This window comes from Trichosurus vulpecula, chromosome 5 (genome assembly GCF_011100635.1).
Source record: "Trichosurus vulpecula isolate mTriVul1 chromosome 5, mTriVul1.pri, whole genome shotgun sequence".
In the NCBI taxonomy this organism is placed as follows: Eukaryota; Metazoa; Chordata; class Mammalia; order Diprotodontia; family Phalangeridae; genus Trichosurus; species Trichosurus vulpecula.
This window is the reverse complement of record NC_050577.1, coordinates 134,780,726-134,803,079: the sequence shown is the minus strand read 5'-3', so window position 1 is coordinate 134,803,079 and position 22,354 is coordinate 134,780,726. Positions and strand designations below refer to the sequence as shown.

Genomic DNA, 22,354 nt, shown 5'->3' with positions numbered 1-22,354 from the left:
AACAAAGGGATCAAAGCTATTTATAGTAATGTGAAAAATGCTCTAAATCACTATTGATCAGAGAAATGTAAATTAAAACAATTCTGAGGTACCATCTCACACCTATCAAAGTGGCTAATGTGACAAAAAAGGAAAGTGTTAGAGGCTAGAGAGGATGTGGGGAAAATGGGACACTAATGCACTGTTGGCAGAGTTGCGAACTGATTCAACCATTATGGAGAGCAATTCGGAACTATGCCCAAAGGGCTATAAAACTGTGCATACCCTTTAATCCAGGAATGCCACTGCTAGGTCTATATCCCAAAGACATCCAAAAGAAGGAAAAAGGACATATTTGTACAAAAATATTTATAGCAGCTCTTTTTGTGGTGGCTAAGGATTAGAAATCAAAGGACTGCCCATCAATTGGGGAATGACTAAACAAGCTGTGGTATATGATTATAATGGAATATTATTGTACTTTAAGAAATGACAAGCAGGATGATTTCAGAATAACCTGGAAAAACTTACATGAACTGATGCTGAGTGAAGTGAGCAGAACCAGGAGAACACTGTACACAGTAACAGCAATATTGTACAATTAACAACTGTTAATGATTTAGCTATTCTCAGCAATACAGTGATCCAAGACAATCTCAAAGGACCAATAATGAAGCATACTATTGGCCTCCAGAAAAAGAACTGATGTTGACTTAATACAGCCTGAACCATGTTCTTTTTCACTTTCTTTCTTTCCTTTTTTTAATTCATTTTCTTATATGAAATGACTAGTATGGAAATGTTTTACATAATTGCACATGTATAACCTATATCTAATTGTTTACCATGGTGGGGGTGGAGAGGGGAAGAAGGAAGGGATGGAATTTGGAACTTAAAACTTTAAATATAAATGTTTTAAAATTTTTTAAATAAATAACAAATAAATGAAGAATATCATATCCTTTTTTTAAAAAAAAAAGAGATGTATCTCTTTGCCAGATGATGCTAATTTGTCCCTCTCTTCCAAATTTCTCAGTGGAAATAGGGTGGGGGGGAGTCTCTGATCCACACCATCTGTTTGCCTCATACAGCCATGCATTCCATTCTCTGTGGAGCAGAGGGCTCATGAAAGTCCGCCAAGAAAATTCTGGGGATTACAAAGTGACAGGATACTTGCGAAAAAGATTAAGATAAGGTTTTTCATGTTTGGACTCCACAGACACACACACACACACACACACACACACACACACACACACATTTCCTTCTTTAGCTCAGCACTGGCTTCAGCAAACATTTTTAGGTAACTTCAGGAAATGCAACACACAGAGAGCTTTATTTATTCCATAGACGGTTAGTTTGTTGTGCAGAAATCCCTGATTGACTCAGCAGTGGGATGGAAGATTTGTCTTCCAATCCAATTCAGTTAAGATGAAATTAGCTGGAAATATGTCATGTCCAACTTACAACATTCCACAAAGAAACAAGTGGCAACATTGCCAGGGAACACTCTCCATGCTGGATCCATAGCAATCACCCTTTGTGTTGTACTCAAGTAAACAACATAACAAGAAAAATATGCAAGGACCTTGGCATCTCCTATCTCCCATGCAAGCTGCTTTTCAAAGCACAACTTTAGCATTTAATGGTCAGCAGACTTAGGAGTTACACTAGTAATGTCACAGAAGGTGCTGTCCTCCCTAGACAAAGACAGCTCTGCGCATCCATCATCATCCATGGGTCTTTTTGCCACTTGCTAGTCATTTTGCCTGTCCTTCCCAATTTCTCCGTGGAAAAATGAAGGCAGGGGTACAGTGGAAAGGATACTAAATTCGAAGTCAGAGGACCAAGGCTATAAATGCTGACTCTGCTATTAACAACTTGTGTGGCCTCAAACGAGTTCTCTGACCTCACTAGTTCTTCACATCTTCATCTCTAAAATGAAGGGCACATACCAGGCAATCAGTAAGGTACTTTGGAGCCCCACATCTATGATCCTATAAGGAGAAAGGGCACTCCTATCATCTGTCTTGAGGCTTTGGGGGTGTGTAGCTGTTGTTGTTTTCCCTAGAGGTAGAAATAAATGTTTGGTGAACACAATTCCTATAGATAAATTTGCATTCCTCCCTTTCTCTCATCCAGTCCTAAAGGCAGGCTTTTGTGAAAGTGATACAAATAGGGGTATCTTTTGTGGTTATGTAAGGGAATGCCTCCAATTGTCTCTCGGGGGGATTGAAGCTGCAATCTTGGCTTTATGAGCATGGGGCCTCAAAAGGCTGAGTTAGCTAGTCAGACTAGGAATTATTATTATTTATAATATACCCAGTTGGCAGAAGCCACAGAACGTGATGTTAGTTGTTAAATAAAAATAATGTCCCTGTCTATAATACATTCAGAGAAATCCCTTAATTGTATTTTCTCAAGAAACACACATACACACATTTATTTTGAGGTAGTAAATGTCCCATTCTGCTAAGTACTAAATTCCTGCCATATGCAATGTAGTATCCTACAATTTGACATCTTTTCTCAGGAATTATTGGAACTCCATGATCCCTCTACAAGACAGGAATGTGTGCCTCCTATCCTTAAAGCTGGGCAGCTAGGTGGCACAGTGGATATAGAACCAGGACTGGAGTCAGGAAGACTTATCTTCCTGAATTCAAATCTGGCCTCAGATACTTAACTAGCTATGCGAGTCTGTTTGCCTCAGTTTCCTCATCTGTAAAATGAGCTGGAGAAGGAAATGGCAAACCACTCCAGTATCTTTGCCAAGAAAATGCCAAATGATGTTACGATGTGTTCTTGACTGAATGACTGAATGACAACGACAACAACAAATCCTTAGAGCAGGGAGGCTTAACCTGATTTTTTTTTTTGCTGTGGATCCCTCCAGCAATCCAGTAAAGCCTATGCAACCCTTCTCAGAATATCGCTTTTAAATTCATAAAATAAAATATATAAGAATGAAAAAGAAATCAAATATATTGAATATATTTATCAAAAAAATGTAAACAAACTTATGGACATTAGGTTAAGAACCCCTGCTTTAGTAGTACCCTTTTCTCCCAAAGATGAAATCCACTGCCCCTTGAGAAAATGCTAGTAGGTTTCTTATGATGAGATAAATCAATGATGACTAGAAGTATTCTGGTATAGTGATGTCAGAGGAACCAGATTCAAATCCCACCTCTGACATTTCCTAACCACGTAACCTTAGACAAGTAATTTCATTTTTCTGGCTCTCAATTTCCTAATCTATAAAATGAAGTAGAGATCTGGACTATGTCTCCTATAAGGTCTCTTTCAGTTCTAAATCTACAATCCAATGATCTAAATTCAACCTGTCTTTGTCACTTACTATATATATGATCTTAAGCAAAATACTTAATCTCTCTGGGCCTCAAGGGGTTAAACTATATATCCTCTGTGGTCCATTCCAGTTCTAAATCTATGATCCTATTATTTTTTTATTCCAGATTTGTTGTTATAGTTAATATTAAATACAGAGTAATATGCCTACTAATTCATTGATTTCCCATCCATTGGCACCATTTTTCCTAAATTGAAGAAAAATTCAAAAGTTTTATCCTTTGAAGTACATGTTTCAGTCTGTGGTTTTTTTCCCATGCTGAAGTTGTTACTGATATATCAATCATGCATTTGTCTGACGGCTATCTAAAAAAAATCATTTCATGGGAGTCATTCCTAAAGTGCAAAATATGGCATGTGATTTGGCATCATGCCTATTTAGCTTTCTATAAGTAGTTCAGCTCTTTATGGATACATCACTGCATGGAACAGACCTCACTGCAATCCCATGAAACCATTTCTTGGAAAGGTAGAATCTCAAAAGCAAGAGTGAATGATAGGAAAGAGAAGACTTAATGGGTACTAAGGAAGAAGATGAAACTAATTATTTGAAACAATTATTAGACGGAGGGGATAAACACTTCTTATTCTATTCAACAACATGACTTTAAACTATAATCTTTAAGGGAAAGGAAAACGAATGCATATTTATATGACACCTACTATGCGCCGGGTATTGTGCTAAATGCTTGTTTGTTTTATATTTACAAATATTACCTCATTTGATCCTCATAACAAACCTGAGAGATAGTTATCATTATTATCATTATTATATTAGTTCATTATTATCCCTACTTTATAGTTGAGGAAACTGATGCAAACAGGTTAAGTGACTTCTACAGGATCACACAGCTAAAAGAATCAGAAGTCGAATTTGAATTCAGGTCTTCCTGACTCCAGGCCCACTGTTTTATTCACAGTACCACCAGTTGCCTTTAAACTTCTTCATCCCCATCTTTTCTAATCTCCTAGGCCATCTCCAGTCATCCTGATCTATATTTGGCCATTGGACCCAGATGGCTCTGGAGCAGAGAGTGAGGCTGGTGACTTTGCACAGTGCTCCCTCACTTAAATCAGACTCATTTCAAAGTCACGGCATCCCCTCCCTGATGTCATGGTCCTCTTTGAGAACAAAGGACAAACAACAACAATAATAATCTCCCAAAATGGCCCATGTACTAAAGAAATCCAACATTCTTCCTTATAACTAACTTGCCTTTTCCTTTCATTCTGCTGTAAATAACTTCCCCCCCCCTTTCTTACCCAGTTTTCAAACTTGAGCAACTGAATAACAGGATTTTGTTTCTTTATCACTACTAAAAATCAACACTTTTCCCTCCTCATCAAAGTCTACGTCATGGTGTGATAAAATATGACATATACTATAAATTTCAGTATTCAATTCCAATTCCAGGAAGACTTAGAAAATCATGTACTTTACTTAGCTGCTTACCAACTTTATTTTCTCTTCTTTTTTTTGAAATAGATTTTTTTTATTCCATACTTTATTATTTAATATATTTTAGTTTTCAGCATTGATTTCCACAAGATTTTGAGTTACAAATTTTCTCCCCATTCCTACCCTCCCCCCCACTCCAAGATGGCATATATTCTGATTGCCCCGTTTCCCAGTCACCCGTCCCTTCTGTCACCCCACTCCCCCTACCTTCCATCTCTTTTCCCCTTACTTTCTTGTAGGGCAAGATAGATTTAAATTCCCCATTGTGTGTATATCTTATTTCCAGGTTGCAGGCAAAAAACCCCTTTTTTTGAGCATCTTCTTTTAAAACTTTGAATTCCAAATTCTCTCCCCTCTTGACTCCCCACTCACTCTCCCTAAAAAGACAAGCAATTCAACATAGGCTACATATGTATCATTATGCAAAACACTCCCATAAATAGACATGTTGTGAAAGAATAACTATATTTCCCTCCATCCTATCCTGTCCCCCTTTATTCAATTTTCTCCCTTGACCCTGTCCCTTTTCAAAAGTGTTTGCTTTTGGGGGCAGAGCCAAGATGGCGGCTGGAAAGCAGGGCCTGGCCTAAAGTTCTCCCCCAGGACTCTCCAAACACCTATAACAAATGTCTCTGAACAAATTTCTAGAACTGCAGAACCCACCAAATAGCAGTGGGAAGCAGGGCTCCAGCCCAGGACAGCCTGGATGGTCGTGGGGTAAGGTCTATTGCAGGGAGCTGGGAGTGGAGCGGAGCAGAGCCCAGCGTGGGCTGTGCCTGGACCAAGCAGACTGGGAGCCAGGCGGAACAAGCCCTAGCACCCTGAATCAGTGAGCTGTGGAAGTCACCAGACTTCTCAACTCACAAACACCAAAGACAACAGAGAAGATTAGTGGGAAAAAAAATGCGGGGAGAGAGTGAAAGGAGTTCGTTCCACCACTGCCCCGGGGGTAGCGGAGGTGGTGCAGCTACAGAACTACAGCTACAGTTGCTTCCAGCCCCAGGCCAACCTGGTGGGAGGAATTAAGTGGTGGATCCCAGCAGGACTGCAGAGCCTGCTTAGATCTGAGTCGAGGTCTGCGTTGGTGGTACTTGGGGGAAGAGGAGCGCTGATGTGGCAGACATTGCTGTGTAGAAAAAGCTCTGAAAACAACAGCGCAGTCCCTCAAGCTTGGGACAAAGTACTCTCTACTCTGCAAGGAGTTAGACACTGACAAAAAGCTCAAGGGTCAAGTAGTTGGCTGGGAACATGAACAAGCAGTGAAAATGGACTCAGATTCAGACTCAGACTTTGGACAAAGTCTTTGGCGACAAAGAAGATCAAAACATACAGCCAGAAGAAGTCAATAAAGTCAAAGAGCCTATATCAAAAGCCTCCAAGAAAATTATGAATTGGTCTCAGGCCATAGAAGAGCTCAAAAAGGATTTGGAAAAGCAAGTTAGAGAAGTAGAGGAAAAATTGGGAAGATAAATGAGAGTGATACAGGAAAACCATGAAAAACAAGTCAATGACTTGCTAAAGGAGACCCAAAGAAATACTGAATAAAACAACACCTTAAAAAATAGACTAACTCAAATGGCAAAAGAGCTCCAAAAAGCCAATGAGGAGAAGAATGCCTTGAAAGGCAGAATTAGCCAAATGGAAAAGGAGGTCCAAAAGACCACTGAAGAAAATACTACCTTAAAAATTAGATTGGAGCAAGTGGAAGCCAGTGACTTTATGAGAAATCAAGATATTATAAAACAGAACCAAAGGAATGAAAAAATGGAAGACAATATGAAATATCTTATTGGAAAAACCACTGACCTGGAAAATAGATCCAGGAGAGATAATTTAAAAATTATTGGACTACCTGAAAGCCATGATCAAAAAAAGAGCCTAGATATTATCTTTCAAGAAATTATCAAGGAGAACTTCCCTGATATTCTAGAGCCAGAGGGTAAAATAGACATTGAAAGAATCCACCAATCACCTCCTGTAAAAGATCCCAAAAAGAAAACTCCTAGGAACGTTGTCGCCAAATTCCAGAGCTCCCAGATCAAGTAGAAAATATTGCAAGCAGCCAGAAAGAAACTATTTGAGTATTGTGGAAATACAATCAGAATAACACAAGATCTAGCAGCTTCTACATTAAGGGATCAAAGGGCTTGGAATATGATATTCCGGAGCTCAATGGAGCTAGGATTAAAACCAAGAATCACCTACCCAGCAAAACTGAGTATCATGCTCCAAGGCAAAATATGGATTTTCAATAAAATAAGGGACTTTCAAGGTTTCTCAGTGAAAAGACCAGAGCTGAGTAGAAAATTTGACTTTCCAACACAAGAATCAAGAGAAGCATGAAAAGGTAAACAAGAAAGAGAAATCATAAGGGACTTACTAAAGTGGAACTGTTTTGTTTACATTCCTACATGGAAAGATGATATGTATAATTCATGAGACCTCAGTATTTGGGTAGCTGAAGGGAATACACACACACACACACACACACCCCCCACATATATATATATATGCATATATATATATATATATATATATATATACACACATACACATATATACATGTATACACACACACAGAGGGCACAGGGTGAGTTGAATATGAAGGAATGAGAGAGGAATATATTGAGAGAGGGAGAAAGGGAGAGATAGAATGGGGTAAATTATCTCACATAAAAGTGGAAAGAAAAAGCATTTCTGTAGGAAGGGAAGAGGGGACAGGTAAGGGGGAAGGAGTGAATCTTGTTCTCATGGGATTTGACTTGAGGAGGGAATAACAGACACACTCAATTGGGTATCTTACCCCACAGGAAAGAAGGAGGAAGGAGATAAAAAGGGGGGATGATTGAAGGGAGGGCAAATAGAGGGAGGAGGTAATCAAAAGCAAACACTTTCAAAAAGGGACAGGTTCAAGGGAGAAAACTGAACAAAGGGGGATAGGATAGGAAGGAGCAAAATATAGTTAATTTTTCACAACATGAGCATTGTGGAAAGGTTTTACATAATGATCCACATGTGGCCTATGTTTAATTGCTTGCCTTCTTAGGGAGGGTGAGTGGGGAGGGAAGAAGGGAGAGAATTTGGAACTCAAAGTTTTAAAGGAGATGTTCAAAAAAAGTTTTTGCATGCAACTAGGAAATAAGATATACATGCAGTGGGGCATAGAAATCTATCTTGCCCTACAAGAAAGTAAGGGAAAAGGGGATGGGGGGAGTAGGGTGACAGAAGGGAGGGCTGACTGGAGAACGGGGCAATCAGAATATATGCCATCTTGGAGTGGGGGGAGAGTAGAAATGGGGAGAAAATTTGTAATTCATGCTCTTGTGAAAATCAATGCTGAAAACTAAATAAATAAATAAGAAGTTAACAAAAAGTGTTTGCCTTTGATTACTTCTTCCCCTTATGTACCTTCCCTTCTATCATTCCCCCTTTCTTATCCCCTTCCCCCTACTTTCATGTGGGGTAAGATACCCAACTGAGTGTGTATGTTATTCCCTCCTCAAGTCAAATCTGATGGGAACAAGATTCACTCATTCCCCCTCACCTGCCCCCTCTTCCCTTCCCGCAGAACTGCTTTTTCCTGCCATTTCTGTGTGAGATAATTTATCCCATTCTATCTCTCCCTTTCTCTCTGTCTCTATATATTCCTCTCTCATCCCTTACTTTAATTTAATTTTTTTAGATATCATCCCTTCATATTGAACTCACCCTGTGCCCTCTGCCTATATATATATATATATGTATATTCCCTTCAACTACCGTAATACTGAGAAAGGTCTCATGAATAACACACATCATCTTTCCATGTAGAAATGTAAGCAAAACAGTTCCACCTTAGTAAGTCCCTTATGATTCCTCTTTCTTGTTTACCTTTTCATGCTTCTCTTGATTCCTGTGTTTGAAAGTCAAATTTTCTATTCAGCTCTGGTCTTTTCACTGAGAAAGCTTAAAAGTCCCCTATTTTATTGAAGATCCATATTTTGCCTTGGAGCATGATACTAAGTTTTACTGGGTAGGTGATTCTTGGTTTTAATCCTAGCTCCATTGACCTCTGGAATATATTCCAAGCCCTTCGATCTCTTAATGTAGAAGCTGCAAGATCTTGTATTATGCTGATTGTATTTCCACAATACTCAAATTGTTTCTTTCTGGCTGCTTGTAGTATTTTCTCCTTGACCTGGGAATTCTGGAATTTGGTGACAATATTCCTAGGAGTTTTCTTTTTGGGATCTTTTTCAAGAGGAAATCGTTGGATTCTTTCAATTTCTATTTTACCCTCTGGCTCTAGAATATCAGGGAAGTTATCCTTGATAATTTCTTGAAAGACAGTGTCTAGGTTCTTTTTTTTTTGATCATGGCTTTCAGGTAGTCCAATAATTTTTAAATTATCTCTCCTGGATCTATTTTCCAGGTCAGTGGTTTTTCCAATAAGATATTTCATATTGTCTTCCATTTTTTCATTCCTTTGGTTCTGTTTTATAATATCTTGATTTCTCATAAAGTCACTGGCTTCCACTTGCTCCAATCTAATTTTTAAGGTAGTATTTTCTTCAGTGGTCTTTTGGACCTCCTTTTCCATTTGGCTAATTCTGCCTTTCAAGGCATTCTTCTCCTCATTGGCTTTTTGGAGCTCTTTTGCCATTTGAGTTAGTCTATTTTTTAAGGTGTTGTTTTATTCAGTATTTCTTTGGGTCTCCTTTAGCAAGTCATTGACTTGTTTTTCATGGTTTTCCTGTATCACTCTCATTTATCTTCCCAATTTTTCCTCTACTTCTCTAACTTGCTTTTCCAAATCCTTTTTGAGCTCTTCTATGGCCTGAGACCAATTCATAATTTTCTTGGAGGCTTTTGATATAGGCTCTTTGACTTTATTGACTTCTTCTGGCTGTATGTTTTGATCTTCTTTGTCACCAAAGAAAGATTCCAAAGTCTGAGTCTGAATCTGAGTCCATTTTCACTGCTTGTTCATGTTCCCAGCCAACTACTTGACCCTTGAGCTTTTTGTCAGTGTCTGACTCCTTGCAGAGTAGAGAGTACTTTGTCCCAAGCTTAAGGGACTGTGCTGCTGTTTTCAGAGCTACTTCTACACAGCAATGTCTGCCACATCAGTGCTCCTCCTCCCCCAAGAACCGCCAACCTGGGCAGTGAGCCAGATCCAAGCAGGCTCCAGAGTCCTGCTCTGACCCACTGCTTAATTCCTCCCACAGGGTGCTGTGGAAGCAGTGCCAGAGCTGCACCACTTCTGCGCCCCTGGGGCTAGGGCCCACAGCATACTCCTTTCACTCTAGCAGTTTTTCCACTATCCTTCTCTGTTGTCTTTGGTTTTTGTTTGTTCAGAAGTCTGGTAACTGCCACAGCTGAATGATTCAGGGCCCTGTAGCCTGTTCTACCCAGCTCCTGATCTGGTTTGTCCTGGCGCAGCCCATGCTGGCTATGCTCCACTCCGCTCCAAGATCCCTACAATATACCCTTCCCAGCGACCATCCAGGATTTCCTGGGAGAGAATCCTGCTTCCCTCTGCTATTTTGTGGGTTCTGCAGTTCTAGAACTTGTTCAGAGCCATTTTCACATGTGTTTGGAGGGACCTGAGGGAGAGCTTAATCAAGTCCCTGCTTTCTAGCAGCTATCTTGGCCTTCTCTTCTTTTCTATAGCTTTTTAATCACCCAGCACTGCCCTCCCCATCCTTGCTGTTATTGACAAAAATGTCTTCGCCTTTATCCTACAGTGCTTTGCCTCCTTTACTGGCCAAGATATCGAATAACTGGCTCAAACCATTCTTGAACTATATTATAGGATGTCAGGAGTGGAAAAAGACATTTGTGATTAACTGGTCCAATCTGCTCATTTCAGAATGGGAAAAAGTGAGGCCCAGAGGGATTGAATGTTTTACTCAGTTACACAGCCATTTAGGGGCCATGTCAGGAAGAGAACAGAGATCTCTTCAGTATCAGTCTAAGAAATTCTTCCTATTATACCATACAAGCTCCAAATATTTTACCACTGTTTAAAATTTATTTGTGTAATTAACAAAAATATAGTTTTAAACATATGTGTGTATGTACGCAGTACAATGCTGGGTATTAGTTTACAGAAGAAACTGTTTAAAGTGGATTTGTTTTATACTTTGGCTGTTTTCCAATTTCCTCTTCTACATAAAAAAGAATGATAGTGAGCCTGCTTTTCTTGTAAGTTGTTTCTATGCCACCGTGGTATCACCAGATCATGTGAAACTGAATACTTACTTAGCAATTGATGGCTATCATCATGAAGGAACTGAGCACATTAAGCAAGGGCTGGATTTCAATCCACAGTGGTTTGTTTGGGTCAACAGCTAATGTTGTATGCCAGGAGTGCCAATGCTTCAGTTAAGTGAGAAGATAATATTAGTATCCTTGACAATGTCAGCATAAACATGCCAATGGTTATTCCAAATAATATGGCTAAAATTGTTTGAGACATTGATTTAACAACGTTAAGCTGTACTCTTCTTTGCTTCAATTTAACCACTTGTGAAATGATTTTTGAGACAACTCTTTATATCTTTTAAACCAAAAGAGAAAAGCTCAATGATATTACTTCCCAGTATGAAAAATGTTAAAATCTCATCTGTGTCTAAGGCAGTGTTCTCTTTCCTAATCAGTGCAGGACAAAAGAAACAACTTAATTGTCCTAATACTAATTCATATGTGCTCCTACAACAAATGGTATTAACAAATATTTACAATATATCTAATTTTTGGAATATTGGCTACTGACTTTCGAAAAAGTGAATGTACTATGACAATTGCAAAAGTATTTTGAACAAATTAATTATTCTATTACAAATGCAAGGTAGCTTTCTGTAGATGACAAGATTTTCTACAAATTAGCAGTACATATTATTTTCCTTGCATGAGATTGTTTATGAAATGCATTGCTCCTCATCTTTCTTACTCTAAAAATTGCTATATAAGGAGTCTTTTGTTGGTGAAATGAAGCCCATGGAGAAATTTCCCCCAGGAAACAACAGCAGATAGGGGTTTAAGATTGCCCAAGTCCTGCATTAATAGCTGATAAAACTGTTACTATGGAAGAAAAGGACCATGGCCAAGTGGAATGCCTATAATATGCAGATCTTGAAATTGGACACTTCAATGGATTCAATACAGGAGGCATTCTAAACTAAAAATAACTCACAAAAGCAATTTAAAAGCATTTGAAATGCTTCTCATTTACTTCAAGTTACTGACATTTTGATCAATATCTTTTTACTAGCCCTAGTTGACATTAATTCAAGAATTTAATCTATTTAAAATAACAAGTGGTTTACCATTGTTCTTAAGGTGCACTATTTGGATAAAACTTAGATTTTTATCTCCTTTTTAAGTGCTGAAAAAAGCAGCACATATTAACATTTTCATAACTGAAAAAACATTTTATCTTCCAGGGGTGAGGCCAAGATGGCAGAATAGAGGGAGCAGACAAGCTCTCCAAATGTTCTCCTTCAAACAACTTTAAAATAACTCCTCAAATCAAAGCCTGGAGTGACATAGTCAACTAAGGTTGGGTGAGACATTTTTCCAGACCAAGAAAACTCAGGAGATAGGAAGGAGAGGTCTGTGACACTAGGGTGGGGCCTGGCCCAGAATCCACATGGCAGCAACAGCAGCTGTGGGCCTTGGAGGTGGCAAAAGCAGCAGCAGCAGCACCTTCAAGAGCTGTCAGAGATGGTAAAGAGAACTGGCAACTGCAGGATCCCAGTGTTAGCACTGGGTACAGGACCAGGTACCATTTGGGAAGTTCATTGCTAAAACCTAATTCTGGGTCACAGTTCCAAGGTGCAGAGAAGTGCTTATAGGCTCAAGGGATTAGGGACCTTTCCAAGGTAAAGGCCAGAATGCAGACCAGGAGACCAACGACCACACCTCTCCTTGGAAGCACCTAAAACTCCTAAAACTCCAGAACTAGCTTTGAAAATAGCATTGTGAAAAAGTCTGAAGCTTGGGACAATCTTTGCAACCCCCACCATAAGAATAGAGATCTGCTCTAACAAAGTTCAAAGACAAGAAATAGGCTGGAAAAACAAGCAAAAAAACAATAAAAAAAACTTGACCACCAAAAAAATATTACAGTGACCAGAAAAATCAAGACACAAACTCAGAAGAAGACAACAATGTTAAAACTGTGACAAGCAATGCTTCAAAGAAAAAAAATGTGAATTGGATACAAGTCCAACAAGAACTTCTAGAAGAGCTTAAAATTATTTTTAAAATCAAATAAGAGAGATTGAGGAAAAATTGGGAAAAGAAATGACAGCAATGCAAGAAAATTATGAAAAGACAACAGCTTGCTGTAAGAGGTGCCCCATCCACCCGCAAAAAATGAAGAAAATAACACTTTAAAAACAGAATTGGCCAAATAGAAAAGAGAGACAGAAAAGCTCACTGAAGAAATTATTCCCTTAAAAATTAGAATTGGGCATGCGGAAGCTCATAACTCCATGAGACAACAGGAAACATTAAAACAAAGTCAAAGAATGAAAACTTAGAAGAAAGCATGAAATATCTCATTGGAAAAACAACTAACCTTGAAAACAGATCAGAAGAGAGAATTTAAGAATTATTGGACTACCTGAAATCCATGATCAAAAATAGAACCTAGATAACGTCTTTCAAGAAATTATCAATTATTTCACATAAAAGAGGCACACAAGGAAAACCTTTTATAGAACAGGGGAAAATGGGGAGGACAGGCAACACTTGAACCTCACTCTCATCTTAATTGGTTCGAAGAGGGAAGAAAACACACACACACACACACACACACATACACACACACACAGTCATTGTGTATGGAAATCTATCCTACCATAAAGGGGAGTGGGGGGTGGGAGGGGGATAAAGGAAAGGGATGGACAGTAATAAAAGGGAAGGCAAGTTAAAGGAGGTAGTAGTCAAAAGTAAAAGGAGGTATAAGGGAGAGAAAGAAAGAGGGAGAAGGAAAGGGGGAGAGAGGGGGGGAAGAAGGAGAGGGAAAGGAGAGGAGAGGGAGAGAGAGAGAGAAGAGACAGAGAGAGAGAGAAGGATAAATAGAAGATAATAGGATGGAGAGAAATGAACAATTGGTAATCATAGCTTTGAGTCTGAATGGGATGAATTTACCCATAAAATGGAAGCAGATAGCAGAATGGATTAGAGACCAGAATCCAACAATAGACTATCTACAAGAAACACATTTGAAACAGAGAGACACATGCAGAGTTAAAATAAGGTCAGAGAATAGAATCTCTCATGCTTCAGCCAAAATAGAAAAGGCAAGGGTATCATTATCTCAGAGAAAACAAAAGCAAAACTAGACCTAATTAAAATGATAATCAGAGAACCTATATTTTGATAAAAGGTACCATAGACAAGGAAGCAATATCAACACTAAATATACACCCACCAAAGGCACAGCATCCAAATTCTTAAAGGAAAAATAAAATGCATTACTATACTAGTGGGGAACCTCGATTTTCCCCTGTAAAAGTTAGATAAATCTAACCACAAAATAAATAAGAAAGACATTAAAGAGATAAAGAGAATTTTAGAAAAGTTAGATATGATAGACCTCTGGAGAAAACTGAATGGGAATAGAAAGGAGTATACCTTTTCTCAATTATACATGTCACTTTAAAAAAATTGGCTATGTATTAAGGCATTAAAAACCTCACAACCAAATGCAGAAAAGCATAAATAGTAAATGCACCCTTTTCAGATGATAATGTAAAAATGTTATATTTCATAAAGGGCCTTTAAAACATACATTAAAAATTGATTGGAGACTAAATAATCTATCCTAAAGAATGAGTGCACCAAAGAACAAAATACAGAAATACTCAATCACTAAAGTTGAGACAACATACCAAAATTTGTGGGATGTAGCCAAAGCAGTACTTAAGGGAAAATTTATATCTCTAAATGAATGCATCAATAAAAGAGAGAAAGAACAGATCAATTAACTGGGCATGCAACTAAAAATACTAGAAAATGAACAAATCAAAAATCCTCAGTTAAACACCAAAATGGAAATCCTGAAAATCAAAGGAGAGAGTAATAAAACTGAAAGTTAAAAAAACCCATTGAACCAATAAATAAAGCTAGCAACTGATTGTGGGAAAAAACAATAAACTAGAGAAACCACAGGTTAGTTTGATTTTTTAAAAAAAGAAAGAAGAAAACCAAATTACCAGCATCAAAAATTAAAAGAGTGGCTATTGCAACAATGCTGATGAAATTGAAGCAATTAGTAGAAGTTACTTTTACCCAATTATATGCCAGTAAACTGATAAACTAAGTTAAATGGATGAATATTTACAAAACATAAACTTCGCTGATTAAAAAAAGAGGAATTAGAGTACTTAAATAACTCCATTTCGAAAAAAAAAATTGAAGAAGCCATCAATGATCTCCCCAAGAAAAAATGCCAAGGACCAAACAGATTTATTAATGATTTCTACCAAATGTTTAAGGAATAATTAATTTTAATACTATATAAACTACCTGAAAAAATAGGGAAAGAAAAAGTCCTACCAAATTCCTTTTGTGACACTAATGTGGCCTTGATACTTAAATTATGGAGAGCAAAAATAGAGAAAGAAAACTACAGAATAATTTCCCTAGTGAACATGGATGTAAAAAATTTAAGTAGAATACTAGCAAGTAGATTACAGCAGTATATCACAAAGATCATACACTATGATCAAGTGGGATCTATACCAGGAATGTAGGGCTGATTCTATACTATGAAAACTTCAAGCATCAACACACACACACACACACACACACACACACACACACACACACACCCCTCACCAAAACCACCACCATCACCACAAAAAATCATATGGTCATATCAATAGATGCAGAAAAAGCTTTTTGACCAATTATAATACCCATCCATTCTAGCGTGGAGCCAAGATGGCAGAGTAAAAGCAGGGATATTAATTTAATTATGAATTAAATTGAGTTAATTAAATACACCCATTCTATTACCAAAAAAAAACATTAGAAAGCATAGACACGAATGGAGCATTTCTTAAAATGGTAAGTAATATCTCTTTAAAACAAAGAGTAAGCACCATCTGTAATTGGGATAAGCTAGAAATCTTCCCAATAAGACCAAGGGTGAAGTAAGAATATCCATTATTACCACTATTATTCAATATTAGATATGCTAGCTATAGCAATAAAAGAAGAACAAGAAATAGAAGGAATAAAAATAGGCAATGAGAAAACAAAATTATCACTCTTTGCAAATGATGAGATGGCATCCTAAGAGAACCTCAGGGAATCAACAAAAAAACTAGTTGAAACAACAACTTTAGCAAAGTTGTAGGATATAAAATAAACCCAGATAAATCACTACCAACAAAACCCACAAGCAAGAGATAAAGAGAAATCCCATTTAAAATAACTGCAGTCATTATAAAATATTTGAAAGTCTACCTGCCAAGACAAACCCAAGAACTATGTGAACACAATTATGAAACACCTTTCACACAAACATCTAAAACACTGGAGAAATATTAATTGTTCAGGGGTAGGACGAGCCAGTATAACAAAATGACAATTCTTCCTAAATTAATTTGCTTAGTACTATACCAATAAAACTACCAAGGAATTATTTTATAGAGCTCCAAAGAGTCTATTTTATAGAGCTAGGAAAAAAAAAACAAAATTCATCTGGAAGGACAAAAAGTCAAGAATATCAAGTGAATCAACGCAAAAAAAAATGTGAGGGAACATGGCCTAACAGTACCACATTTCAAATTACATTTCAAAGTGATAATGGTAAAAAGTGGCAGTGGTAGCTAGGTAGCTCAGTGGATAGAGCACTGGGTTTTGAATCAGGAAAACTCATCTTCATAAGTTCAAATCTGGCCTCAGACACTTACTAGTTGTGTGACCCTGAGCAAGTCACCTAACCTAATTTCCATAGTTCCTCACCAATAAAAGTGAGTTGGAAAAGGAAATGGCAAACTACACCAATATCTTTCCCAAGAAAACCTCAAATGAGGTCACAGAGTCCAACATGACTAGAAAACAATGGAACGAGAGCAATCATCAAAACAACATGGTACTGGCTAAGAAATAGAGTGGTGGATCAGTGAAATAGGTTATGTACAAAATACACAGTAGTAAATGAGCATAGTAATCTAGTGTTTTATAAACCCAAAGGGCCAAGCTTTGGAAGTAAGAATTCATCATCTGACAAAAATTGCTGGGAAAACTGGAGAGCAGTTTGTCAGAAACTAAGCATAGACCAACATCCCACATCATATACCAAAATAAGGTCAAAATGGGTAAATGATTTAGGTGTAATGGGTGATCTAAGTAAATTACGAAACATGGAAAAATTTACCTGCCAGATCTGTGGATAAGGGAGGAGTTTATGACCAAATAAGAGATCGAGAGGATGATGAGAAATAAAATGAATACTTTGATTACATGAAATTAAAAAGGTTTTGCACAAACAAAACCAATGCAGCCAAAATTGGAAGGAAAACAGGAAGCTGGTAAAATATTTTTTACAGTAGCTTTCTCTGATACAGGCCTCATTTCTTAAATATCTAGAGAATTGAGATAATTTATAAAAATAACAATCATTCCCAATCGATCAAAAAATATGAACAGTTTTCAGAAGAAGAAACAAAGCTATCAATAGTCACATAAAACATGCTCTAAATCTCTACTGATCATTAAAATACAAATTAAAACAATTCTGAGATACCACCTCACACCTACTGGATTGGCTAACGGAAAAAAGGAAAATGGTAAATGCTGCAGGGGGTGTGAAAAAATAGGGTCACTAACACACTATTGGTGGGGCTCTGAACTGGTTCAACAATTCAGGACAATAATTTGGAACTATGCCCAGAGGCCTATAAAACTGTGAATACCCTGGGGCCTGCTAGTAGGACTGAATTCAAAGAGATCAGAGAAAAGGAAAAAGGACCTTTATGTGCAAAAATATTTATAATAGCTTTTTTTGTGGTGGCATAGAATTGGAAATTGAAGGGATGCCCATCAATTGGGGAATGGCTGAATAAACTGAGGTATATGGTTATGATGGAATACAATTGTGCAATAAAAAGATGAACAGATGGTCTCAGAAAAACCTGGTACAAAATAAAGTGAGCAGAACCAGGGGAACATTTTATACAGTAATAGCAATATTGTAATGAGGATAACAAGTGAAAGACTTGGCGACTCTGATCAAGACAAAGATCCAGCTTTCTGTCCGACATCTTAGCTTGGAGGCAGCAGCACCAGGAGTTCCTTGAAGCCTCACCATGCCGCCCAAGGACGATAAGAAGAAGAAAGATGCTGGCAAGTCGGCCAAGAAGGACAAAGATCCCGTGAACAAGTCTGGGGGCAAAGCTAAGAAGAAGAAGTGGGCCAAGGGAAAAGTTCGAGACAAGTTCAACAATCTGGTTCTGTTTGACAAAGCAACGTACAACAAACTCTGCAAGGAGGTCCCCAACTATAAACTCATCACCCCTGCAGTATTCTCAAAGAGACTGAAGATCTGGGGTTCTCTAGCCTGAGCAGCCCTCCAGGAACTGCTAAGTAAAGGTCTGATTAAGCTGGTTTCCAAACACAGAGCACAAGTGATATATACCAGGAACACTAAGGGTGGAGATGCTCCAGCTGCAGAAGATGCATAAAATGGTTCAACATTTTTGTGTACTTTTTCAAAAATAAACTTATTGGACTAAGAAAAAAAAGACCCAAAACAATTCCAAAGGACCCACAATGAAAAAAGCTATCCACCTCTAATGAAAGAACTGATTGACACTGAGTGCTGATTGAAGCATACTTTTTTCATTTTCTTTATGTTTCTTGCTTTTTATTATTATTTTTGCAACATGGCTAATACAGAAATATATTTACATGACTTCACATATATAAATATCATAAAGCTTGCTTTCTGAGAGAATTTGGAACTCAAAATTGTTTTAAATGAATGCTAAAAAACAAAACAGATTTTATCTATATATTTTAGTTATTCTTAAAATGAAAGTTTCTATTTTTCAAAAAGAGATACTATAGATGAGAAAAAATTTTACACTGATGCAACTGTGTGTAATGGTACAAGCACTAGTCATATGAGTCAGGAGATTTGGGTTCAAATCCAGTTCTACCACTTACCAGCTAGCTATGTGACTATAGACAATACACATAACCTATATCAAACTGCTTACCATCTCAGGGAGATGGGAGATAAGAAAAGGAGGGATAGAATTTGGAACTCAAAACTTTAAAAAAAGTCTGATTGCTTTTACATGTAATGGGGGGGGGAAATAAAATGTTATTTTAAAAAAGAATACGCATGATAACACATGTACAAGGCTATACAGACAAAAGGTAGTATTAATTGTAGTAAAATTAATGTCGCATTACAAAATCATGTTTTAGTAAAGATCCTGTAAGTAATATATTATCCCGGTTATATCATCTAAGAAAGACAGTGCAGCCTCGTGGATAGAAAGTCATCTTAGCATCATAACCACTTGTGTTCAAGTACAACACCTAACAGGAATGCCAAGCTGTGTGACTCTGGGTCATTCACTTAAACTTTTAATGCTCTAGGAAATTCTTTAAAACTATAAATTGCTGAGGAATTGCTGATATGCACTGGTGAAGGGAGTTTTCTTACTAGGAGTTTCCTGTACAAAAGAAATAGTACAATAGACATGCACACACACAAATATATATGCATATATGTGTGTATATGTGTGCACATAGACATAAATATGTATTTATATTTATATTCTCTATGCATTTCTATATAGACATATATACATATATAAGTGTGTGTACACATATACATGTATACATATTAAATCATCAGATCTAAGCTATGCTGTAGAGTTCATCTGACCGAAGTCAGGAAATTTGCACTGTATTCCAGGCCCTACAGCTAATTAGCTGTATATTTATAGACAAGCCTCTTATCCTCTCTGAGCCTCAATGATCTCCTCCACAAAATGAGAGGGGGTTGTACCAGGTGGGCCCTAAGGCCCCTTCCAAACTGAAAATGCTGTCATCCTTTCCTTTCAAGTTCCCAAACCTGAAAGTCACTTTGCCGGTCCTTCTGGTGAATGTCACTCCACAACAAAGCTGCTTCCTCCTCACCGCACTCATTGGCTTCAAATGAACAGGCAGAAGGGTTAGTTCAAACAAAGGTGATAGTGTGACATTTAAATGAGGATGGAGTTGAATCTGGTCCAGAAGAGAAAAGGAGAGAGATACGGTGGCTGCTCGTTTTGTTTTCCTTTAAAAACAGCCTCATCCGTGTTCCTGGTTTGACTCCTAGAGCTTTGAACCTTTCCAACTGTGTTGAACAGTATTTCTGTTTCCCTTTGGGAGCAACAACAAGCCATGGTAGACCACAGGAACTAATGAAAATACCTCATCCTATTTACATTGGGTCACACCATACAGATTCTGACAGATGGAGGCTTTTGGAAAAGAATATAAATGACTAGTGAGAGGGGAATCCGCCGTTTGGGAGAGACTCAGTAAATAAACAAGTCATATTTAACAGGGAGAGTGACTAAATTTGTAAAGTGCTGCTTCGAAGCCAGAGGAGGTCTCTCCTGTAGCTCTGTTCGTTTTAGGACAATAAAACTTAATACCGTAAAATGCTTAGATAAAGTCCATTAGTTGGCTACTTCTCCAAGTCAGGCCCAATCCTCTGATCAGCTTACCTTTCTGTAATGTTGGGGTTTTTTTGTTTTGTTTTGCCTTGGGCTCTTGTATCTGTATAACATGGGTGTTCTCTTCCTTTGAAATTCATGCTGTGCCTGTCAGTTATACACTGAATGAAGCTGGTCTTCAGAAGTGACATTAAAAAAAAGGTTTCAAAGAAGTCAAAGCAGAAACTACACTAGGGTGAATGAGGTTTTCCCCTGTAGTTCTAACAAGGGAAGGGGTAACTGATTTTCCCATACCTCCCCATGAATCCTCTGGTGGTACAGGGCACAAATTTAGAGTATCCACCCCAAATGTTCACATGGACTATTTGTGCCTGACCTGTGGTAGAGCATTCCGAGTTCGTGTTGGTCTGATCAACCACAGTCGGACACATTGAAACTTGAGTCTAGTGTGGTGATGTCATTTTGATCTTCTTTGAGAATGAAAGAGAACAACCAACCAACCAACTTCCTAGCCGCCCCTCGGGTCCCATCTCCACAATGTCTCTCTCCCTGGGCCCGTCTTCCCCCCAACCCCTACCCCTACAGATGCCAGAGCTGGAACTCTGACAGACTGTGCCTCAAGTGAGAAGTGTTCTCTGTACTCACATACCTCTAACTCCCTTCCCACCACTGTAACAGATCATCAGGCCTTCAGTTCCTCCAACCCCAATCCCCATGAATATACGCCAGGTGCAGTTTCAGCTAGTTAAGGCTCAGCAGGAAGAAGGTTCAATCAGCAAAAGATTTATTAAGGTACTTATTCCATGCCAGGCACAGAGAATACAAAAACAAAAATTAATTCTTTTTTTTTCCCTTAATGAACATACATTTCATGGGAAGTAACAATGTATACATACAAGTATAGGTGTCACCTGAGGCCTGGAAGAAGGTACTGTCTCCCATAAAAGACTCACATGGATGAAGTTAATTCCTAGAAGAATCTGAGGTCTAAAAGAAGGGATCAGTCTTTTTTGTACTCTGGCTCATTATGCCCCTACCCCAGAATCCCAGGGCTAAAAGATCTCTGAAACAAAGTCCAAGCATGCCTTATATCTACGATCTCATTCCAAGGGTATTAATAGGGTCCCTAGTAGAAAGATATTCACTATGTTGCTGTTTAGTCGTGTCCAATGCTTCACGACACCTCGGACCATAGCACGACAGTACTGTCCATGGGTTTTCTTGGCAAAGATACTACGGTAGTTTACCATTTCCTTTCCCAGTGAATTAAGGCAAATGAAAGTTAAATGACGTACCCAGGGTCACACAGCTAGTAAGTGTCACAGGCTGAATTTGAATTTAAACTCAGTTCTTCAACTCCAGGCCCAGCACTCTATCCACTAAACTCCCTAACTGCTTCAAAGTCCTAAATATATGGTATAGGACAGGTATTTATTTCCTCCACCACACACACACACACAAAACTTCACAAGGGTTCATTAACACATATTTAAAACAAACTATAACCCCTTACCTCTATTATACTCTCCCAGTAGGTAGGAAAAGGCAGAACTGATGAAAAGATATTTCACATCTTTACTATTTGGACGGCAACTCACGGTACATGTGTTTTGTCCAACAAGGCACAGATGGCTCATCCTTCTGGGTTAGCCATTATCTCTTCTGAAAAGAGTCTAGTTGCGGAAAGTCACTCTTGCTGTTAATTAGCACACAGGCATTCTTCTGACCTCAAAAATTTATCATGTAGCCACTAGGATTGAAAAGGTATATCTCTCAGGATCACAGTGTTATCTGTACCCTGGGAAAGAAGTCCAAAACAGAAGATAAAGCCAGGGACTTAGGCTAACAGCAGTAGGCTTAC

At 38.1% G+C, this 22,354-nt stretch overlaps 1 pseudogene; it reads left to right on the top strand.

The window, feature by feature from the left end:
• The first annotated feature begins 17,964 nt into the window (after positions 1-17,964).
• LOC118849558 lies at positions 17,965-18,538 on the top strand (annotated as a pseudogene).
• Positions 18,539-22,354: the final 3,816 nt, after the last annotated feature.